The following is a 7,997-nucleotide window of genomic DNA, read 5'->3' as shown; positions in this document are numbered from 1 at the left end:
CCAATAAAAACTTCAAATTAATAATGACTTAGATGTAGGAGATGACATCATAAACAAATTAGAGAAAGAAGGAAGAGATCATTTTTCAGTTCTATAAGGGAAAAGCATGTGACTAAAAATGGTAGAGTCACAGGGAAAAATGAATAATGCTGATTATATAAAATTGAAGGCTTTACATATATTTAATGTGGTTAAAAATAGAAGAGAGATGGGCAAATGAAAAAAAATCTTTACTGAAAATTTTTGTGATAAAGACCTCATGTCCAGGATATATAAGGAATTGGTTCAAATTTCAGTGAGTCTGTCAATAAACATTTATAAAGTACCCATTATTTGCTGGACATTGTGCTAAAGACAGCAAAAGACAGTCTCAAGGAGCTCACAAATCTAATGGGGCAAAACAGCACATAAAAGAAAGCTGAAAAGTGGGAGTGAGAGAGGTATCCTGAAGAGCAGTCATTATGGAGAAGTCCAAAGAAGAGTAGTCAGATGGGAAAAAAAAAATGGATCACTTGGACACTCTCTTTCTTGTTCTTGGAGGATCTCTTTACCTTCCATTCTAGAGAATGAATGATTCAGAATGATGAAAGGGTTCCAGGTGCAGAAGGTATTTATAAAGTGTGAATTCCAGGGAGTGCTGATGAGATGTGAGATGCTGGGCTGACATAATTTTTGAAGAATGAAGAACTTATTTGAGGTTCCTTGGGCATGACAGAGAAGTTCAGAGAGGTGCAGTCAAATGGGAAATAAAGAGAACCATTCCCTACTAAATAAATGATCAAAGGAAAATGAACAGTCAGTTTTCAAAAGATGAAATTCAAACTATCAACAATCATATGAAATATATTCCAAATTACTAAGAATTAGAAAAATGAGAATTAAAAACTGTATTAAGTTCTACCTTATATGAGTTTTACCTCATATGCATCAGATTGACAAGGATGATAAGAGGAAAATGTTGTTGAGGTTGCAGGAAATATTGAGTTGTTTCAGTCATATATTATTCTTTGTGACCTCATTTGGTATTTCCTTGGCAAAGGTACCAGAATGGTTTGTCATTTCCTTCTCCAACTCATTTTTCAGATGAAGAACTGAAGCAAACAGAATTAAGTGACCTGTTCATGGTCACACAGCTAGTATCTGAAGCCAGATTTGAATTTAGAAATTCTTCTTGACTCCAGGCCTGACATTCTGTTAATTGTGCCACCTAGCTGCCATTGTGAAAAAACAAGAGCACTAAATGCATTATTTGTGGAACTGTGAATTGAGCCACATCTTCTGGAAAGCAATTGGAGCTATATTCAAAAAGTTACTTAATTTTGTCTACCCTTTACTAAACTTTATCATTTCTAGGCCTATACCTCAAAAATTATCAAAGAAAGAAGAACCATATGTACAAATACATTTATAGCACTTTTTTGTGGTCCTCAAGAATTGGAAACAAAAGGTTGTCCACTGAATAGAAAATGACTAGGTAAATTGTGTAATAAGAATGTAATGAGATATTGTGCCATAAGAAATAATGAAATAAATGATTCCTTAGGAAACTATGAAGACCTTTATAAGCTGGTGCAGGAGTGAAGTGAAAGGAAAAGAGCAATTTACCATGACAGTAAAATTGTAGAGAAAAACTTGCTTGAATGATTTTAGAACTCAGACCAATGCCATGATAAATCATAAGACCAGAGGGTTAGAAAGGAATCCTAGTACCTGCCAGAGAGATGATGAACTTAAAATTCATGGTCATGACCAAAGATACATTTCTCATTGTGAGAATTTGCTTTGCTCAACTATGTGTATTTATTTTGAGGTTTTAAAAAATAACTCTTGAGAGAAGGGTGATGGGAAGCTGAAATGTAAACACTTGTAAAAATGACATTAAAAAAACCCTAACACCTTTCTTATTCTAAAAATACGAACTAACTTTATGTAAGGGCAAGAGAGACAAGGAAGCCTAAAACATCAGGGTCCAATTTGGGATCCTAGCATGGAAGCAACCCTTTAGAAGTATTTGGAGTCAGAAGATTCCAATCAAAAGCCTTTCTCTACCATTCACTATTTCTGAGATTTCAGACAAGTCACTTAACTTTTCTGAGACTTTATTTCCTCATCTGCAAAATGAAGGGGTCTTGATTTCTACATTGGATGATAGAAAAGCAGATTCCAGTGAGTAAAGAGGGGTAGCTCTTGATGGTGAAATACAAGTCAATGGTTCTTGGTCTTGGTCAATGTCAAAGTCAACACTGGGAAGAAGAAATATAGCCGAGAGAGAGCCAAGGAAAATAGGTGTTCTTCAGTTGTTTTAGTCATGTTTAACTCTTTGTGATCTCATTTGGGGTTTTCTTGGCAACTGCAGTGGTTTGCCATTTCTTTCTTCAGTTCATTTTATAGATGAGATTTTATAGATGAGAAAACTGAAGCAAATAAAGTTAAGTGACTTGCCCTGGATCACATGACTAGTGAGTGTCTGAGGCTGGACTTGAACTCTAGAAGATGATTCTTCTTGGCTTAAAGACTGTCACTCTACTGTACTCCACCCTACTTGTCCTGTAAGAGGAAAATAGGTACATAATTTATATCCAGTGCTGTGTACTAAGAATATCTGTGAAACATTTATAAATTGTGAATAAATTCCTTACTTCACCTAGTTCTCCTTTAGTATGAATAACAAATCCCCTGAAATAGTCACATTATTTGAATTCACACTATATATTTCCACTGGGCTGAAATCAGTGATCAATATGCTACACAATTACAAATTTGAAAAAGTACAAATTTGAGTACATGACCATAAGGACATAGATATATATCTCTTCTTCTCTGGCAGGGTCACACAGCTAGGAAGTATTAAGTGCCTGAGAACAGATTTGAACTGAAGTCTGGTGTGTCTATTCATTGCACCACCTAGCTGCCCCCCATATATATATAATAATAAGTTTTAATTTAAAAAAAGGGAGGATCTTTATTAGCCACAGAATATGTAATAAAATTATATGGGAAATAAAAACAAATTTTCTAAGTTTTGCAACTTTGACTAAAGTTGATTATATTTACTTTTACCTGGAATAAATTATATACCAAATTTAAAAAATAATAGAAAATAGGCAGCTTTTTATGAAGTGCATATGTATGACATGTAAATGTGTATATAAATATATATAAATAGACAACCCGTACAAGGTAGTTTCATCCTCAGGGATTTGTTAAGTGAAGCATGGTTGCAACAACAGTAAAAAGAAATAGTATGGCAACAATGCCTTCAGAGTCATAGAGATCAAGTTCTGTGAAAGCTCAAAGGGGAGAGAAATCACTTTTAACTGGAGACATCCTCTAGAGGAGGTAGTACTTGAACTGGTCTTGATCTCCATTAATGTTGAAGTGATTGTTGCATTTAGAAATGTGAAATTGTATGTGCTGTTAAAAGTTTTAGTATTAGAAAGTATTAGTAAAGGTTAAAGGGTACAGAAGTTCAGAGGTATAAATATGATAAAGAAGGAAAAGCACTGGATTATAGAACAAAGTTTTAGATTCAAGTTCTGACTTTGTTATTTACTAGCTATAGTTACTTAGTTTCTCTTAGGCTCAGTTTTCTCACCTCTAAAATAGGAATGATAGTGCTTATATTAACTATTACATAGAAAGGTTGTGAAGAAAGTGCTTTAGAAAACTTAAAATGCGGCATGTCAGCTTTAATTATTATTATCATCATAAATAATAGCATCATCACCATAAGACTGAAATCTAGAATGTAGTATCATTTCTTTGCAATAGAAAAAAAATTATTTTTAAAGGTTATTTTTTAATTCATAGAAATGAGCCTATTTTCAATCTCTTTCTTTCACAATACAGAGAAATTTTAGCTAAAGTGGGCAACTAAATGGTGTAAATACTAAAGTGCTGGGCCTGGAGCTGGGAAGACTAATTTTTCTGAATTCAAATCTAGCCACAGATATTAACTGTGTGATCCTGGGCAAGTCATTTTACCCTGTTTGCCTCAGTTTCCTCATCTGTAAAATGAGCTAGAGAAAGAAATGGAAAACCACTCCTATATCTTTGCCATGAAAATCCTAAATGATGTCATACAAAGTCACATTCAACTGAATTCACCAAAAAAACCTTTCTATCAGAGAAGAGCATTGTAGTGTAGTGTACATGCTCTGGGGACTTGAAGTAAATAGACCCTTCAAATCTTCCTTCTCAGAAGTCATATAATTTGTTTGTACCTCAGTTATTTCATCTGTAAAATGGGAATAATAAAAATACCTGTGTTACCTATTTAACAAGACTGCTATGAATTTCAAATGATGGGCAATAGTATTTGCAAAGCATTTTGCAGACTTGAAAGTGCCCTATAAATAAATGTCAGTTATTATTAATGGTTTTATCAGGGAAGGTATGGTGGAGTTAAGTAAACAGAGCCAGAACAATAAAACATATAGCTATACAACTGTCAACAAAAAGAATACTTAAAAGGAAACTGAATATTGTATGTAATTTTAACAACCAAGCTTAGTTCTGGAAGAGAGTTAAGAAAATACATGTACCTCCCTTCTTTGCAGAAGGCAGGACTGCATGTTCCATGAAACATGGTTGATACATTGGTTAATTCTGTTAAATAGTTGTTTTTCTTTTTCTTTTATAATCTTTATCACAAGGGATGCCCCAATATTGGGAACAGGGAGAGTTGGTTAGAAATGAATGTGATATAAAAATGAAAATATGGATAAAAATAAGCTAGAATATTTTAAATTACTTAATTCCATTTTTCTATCTTAACAATATCAGTAAATTTGACTTTGGCACTTCAGAATCTTTTTGTACTTTAAAATCTCATTAAATTGAACCATCAAATCTAGATTTCCACTGTCATAGCTTAACTTTAAAATATAAGTGCAATACTCTAGATGGCTAAGTCAATCACATTTTCTTATAGTAAACAACATAAACAACATCAGAGCCCCAAATTTTGCCATTTCAATGAGTATTAGGTCAGAAATAAGAGCACGTTGGGATCACTTTACTGAAATTCACTCATAAAACATAGTTGAAAGATGCCCATTGTGGCCAATTGTGCCAAGTATAACTGTGATCACTAGTTATATTTAATTTCAAAGTAGCAAAGAATTCAAGTGGCTATTCTATCTGCCTTATTGTTCATATATAACTGATATAATACAAAAGCATTTCCTTTTCTTATCTAAGACATCTATAATTTCTTTAAGGGTTGGTCTTGCTTATACCTGTCTAATTTTCATCATGGGTGTTGGGGAAGGGAAATAATGAAATAATTTTAGGCGTTTTTATAGAACAAATACGTTTGGCTTCAGTCTTACTGTTTGTGTGCATTTTTTCTTCTTCACAGTTTCCCTTCTTACTTTTCTCTCTTTTCTACTTATTTATTGTTTCTGCTCTCCCCTTGTTGAGGGCTGCTAGGTGATGCAGTGGAGAGAAGGCTGAGCCTAGAGTCAGAAATATCTGATGCTTAATAGCTGGCTAAGTCACTTAACTCTGTTTGCCTCAATTTTCTGATTGTTGAAACAAGTTGGAAAACTGAATAGAAAAATCACTGCAATTTTTTTTTTTTTTTTTTTTTTTTGCAAAGAGAACTTCAAATGGGGTCATGGACAACTGAAAAAGGACTGAACAACTTCTCCCCCTGTGTCTTTTTCTCTGACATTTTGCATTTGCTTCTCATTTGTAATTTCCCTGTATTCTTTATTTTTCTCCCCTGCTACTTCGGGCTTTCCTTGCCTTCTCTGGATTCAGTGCTTTGAATATTTAAAGTGATCTCTCTGAACTATAGATTCAGAAGACTAAAATATAAATTAGAGAACTTTTTTTGAGCTTTGTGTTAATCTCAGATATTCTCGATGATAGTTATTCTTTTCTGGGCTTTCATCCAGAACAACTTCCTCAGAAGATTATAAATTTCTAGAAAATATTGATAAATGATTGTAATTCAGATATATTAACTCAATTTTAAAATGTTATCTTATTCTTAATGATACCTTTTATTTTGACATCACATTCATTTGTGAATATCCCTTCCTTCCTTATCCACTCCACCACTTAAATCTATAATAAAGATTTAAAAAGAAATTTAAAAAACCAATTTTACAAAGCTAAGCAATATATCAATCATATCAGAAAAGTATATATACTTCACATCTATAATACAGGTCTCTTAGAAACTGTTACCTGATGTGTTGATGAACTTTAAGCATTCCTGGCCTTGTCACCCATCCTTCCACTATAGTCTTAGGATTTTCAGCTTTTCTATTTAGTATTCAGCTGAACTCTCTATCATCTTCCCCAGTTAGAATGTAAGCTTCTTGAGAACAGGGGCTCTCACTTTTCCTATTTGTATCTCTGGTATTCGACACAGTGATCAGCACATAGTCAATCGTTATTAAGTACTTTTTCATTCATTCATTCATCTACTGTTTCTCGTTTTTTCAAAGAAAGCTAAACTAATTATGGTAGCTAAATGTAAAAAAAATTACTCACCATAAGAAATAGAAGAATTCATAGAAACATGAGTAGACTTGTGGGAGCAAATGGAATAAATGAAGAATGAAGAAAGACCAAAAAAATGAAAAACAGTTATAACAATGTAAACAGGAAGAATACAGAAATAAAAATGAAACTGAAGGCCATTTAATTATAACCAAACAAACTTGGCTCTGTGGTCTCAAAAAGAGATCTTGTAGGAGAATGGATGAGGAGGAGAGGGTAAAGGTTGAAAATGGGGAAGAAAAGAGGGAGACTGTTTTAATAGTGGGAGAGGATTATATTGATGAATGGTCCTACAGGTGAAGAGATGCTCTGTGAAAAGAGATAGGTATGGTCTGAGAGATTTTGTGAATGAAAAGAGGAACGAGGAATGAGGAATGAGAGAGTTAGAAATTCTGGGAGCAACTAGCATTAGGGGAATGGGAAGGACCCAAGGAAAAGATTTTGAGGCAGTTGGGGAAAGAAGGTAACCAGAGAAGATTATAGAAGAACAATGGGCTCTATAATCAGAGAATTAGTCTGGGGGAGAGTTTTATCATAGAAAAGTATTCTCTCTGCATGAGATAACATTGTTCTGGGACAGAGGCACAATGGAAAAAGGGAATCTGTAAGGCAAGCTCTATAAGATGAGAGTACTGAAGGGATGTTTCAGAAGTTTTAATTCCATGAGAAATAGAGGATAGAAATTAGATAATATAATTAGATAACAGAAATTATGAACCAGATGTTGAGGATCTAGGGTAGACAGAGAGAGAGATTGGATAATGAAGTGAATGAGAGAAACTCTTTATGGTAAAGGTATGCAAAAAAAAAAAAAAAAAAAGGAACTCAATGAACTGGACTAGTTGAAGGGGAAGAGAGGAAAGAACAATCTCTTTGATTTATATAGTACTAAATCTGAAAATTAATTTAGGTAGTATCATTTTCTTGATATGGGCCTGATTCAGCAATGATCACTGGACATTTTTCCAATTGTTTGTCATTGCTTTTTTTAAAAAGAGCATTTTGTAATTGTATTTTTTATAGATTGTATCTTGGTAGTTTGGCTTCAAGTTATATAACATGTTTTATATAGCTATTTTGAAGGATGTTTCACTTTTTATTAGTACTTCTTGTATTTTGTTATTGCTATATTGCAATATTAACATGTGGATTTATTTTTATTCTGATTGGTAGAGAGAATTCTAAACACAATGTGGTGCTTTTTATCAGCATGCAGCTTAAGTACTAAAGTTGGCTTGAGTTTCTTTGGAAAGAAATACATGTATGTTTTCAAGATACTCTTCAAGAGGGAATAAAAGGACCTTGGAAGCTGTAGATATATAGGAAAAACTGGCTATTCAACATGTGGCTGATATCCAACTTTTCTTCTTAGAGACTTCAGAAATCTTCTCCTTGGATAAGATTGGGCTTTTTCTTGATTTGAGCTAAAATCTCCTCAAACAGCTTATTCACTTTCAAGTATTTCTTTAAGCAGCTGAGCC

This window comes from Antechinus flavipes, chromosome 1, assembly GCF_016432865.1.
Source record: "Antechinus flavipes isolate AdamAnt ecotype Samford, QLD, Australia chromosome 1, AdamAnt_v2, whole genome shotgun sequence".
NCBI lineage: Eukaryota > Metazoa > Chordata > Mammalia > Dasyuromorphia > Dasyuridae > Antechinus > Antechinus flavipes.
Note: the sequence above shows the minus strand (reverse complement) of the source record.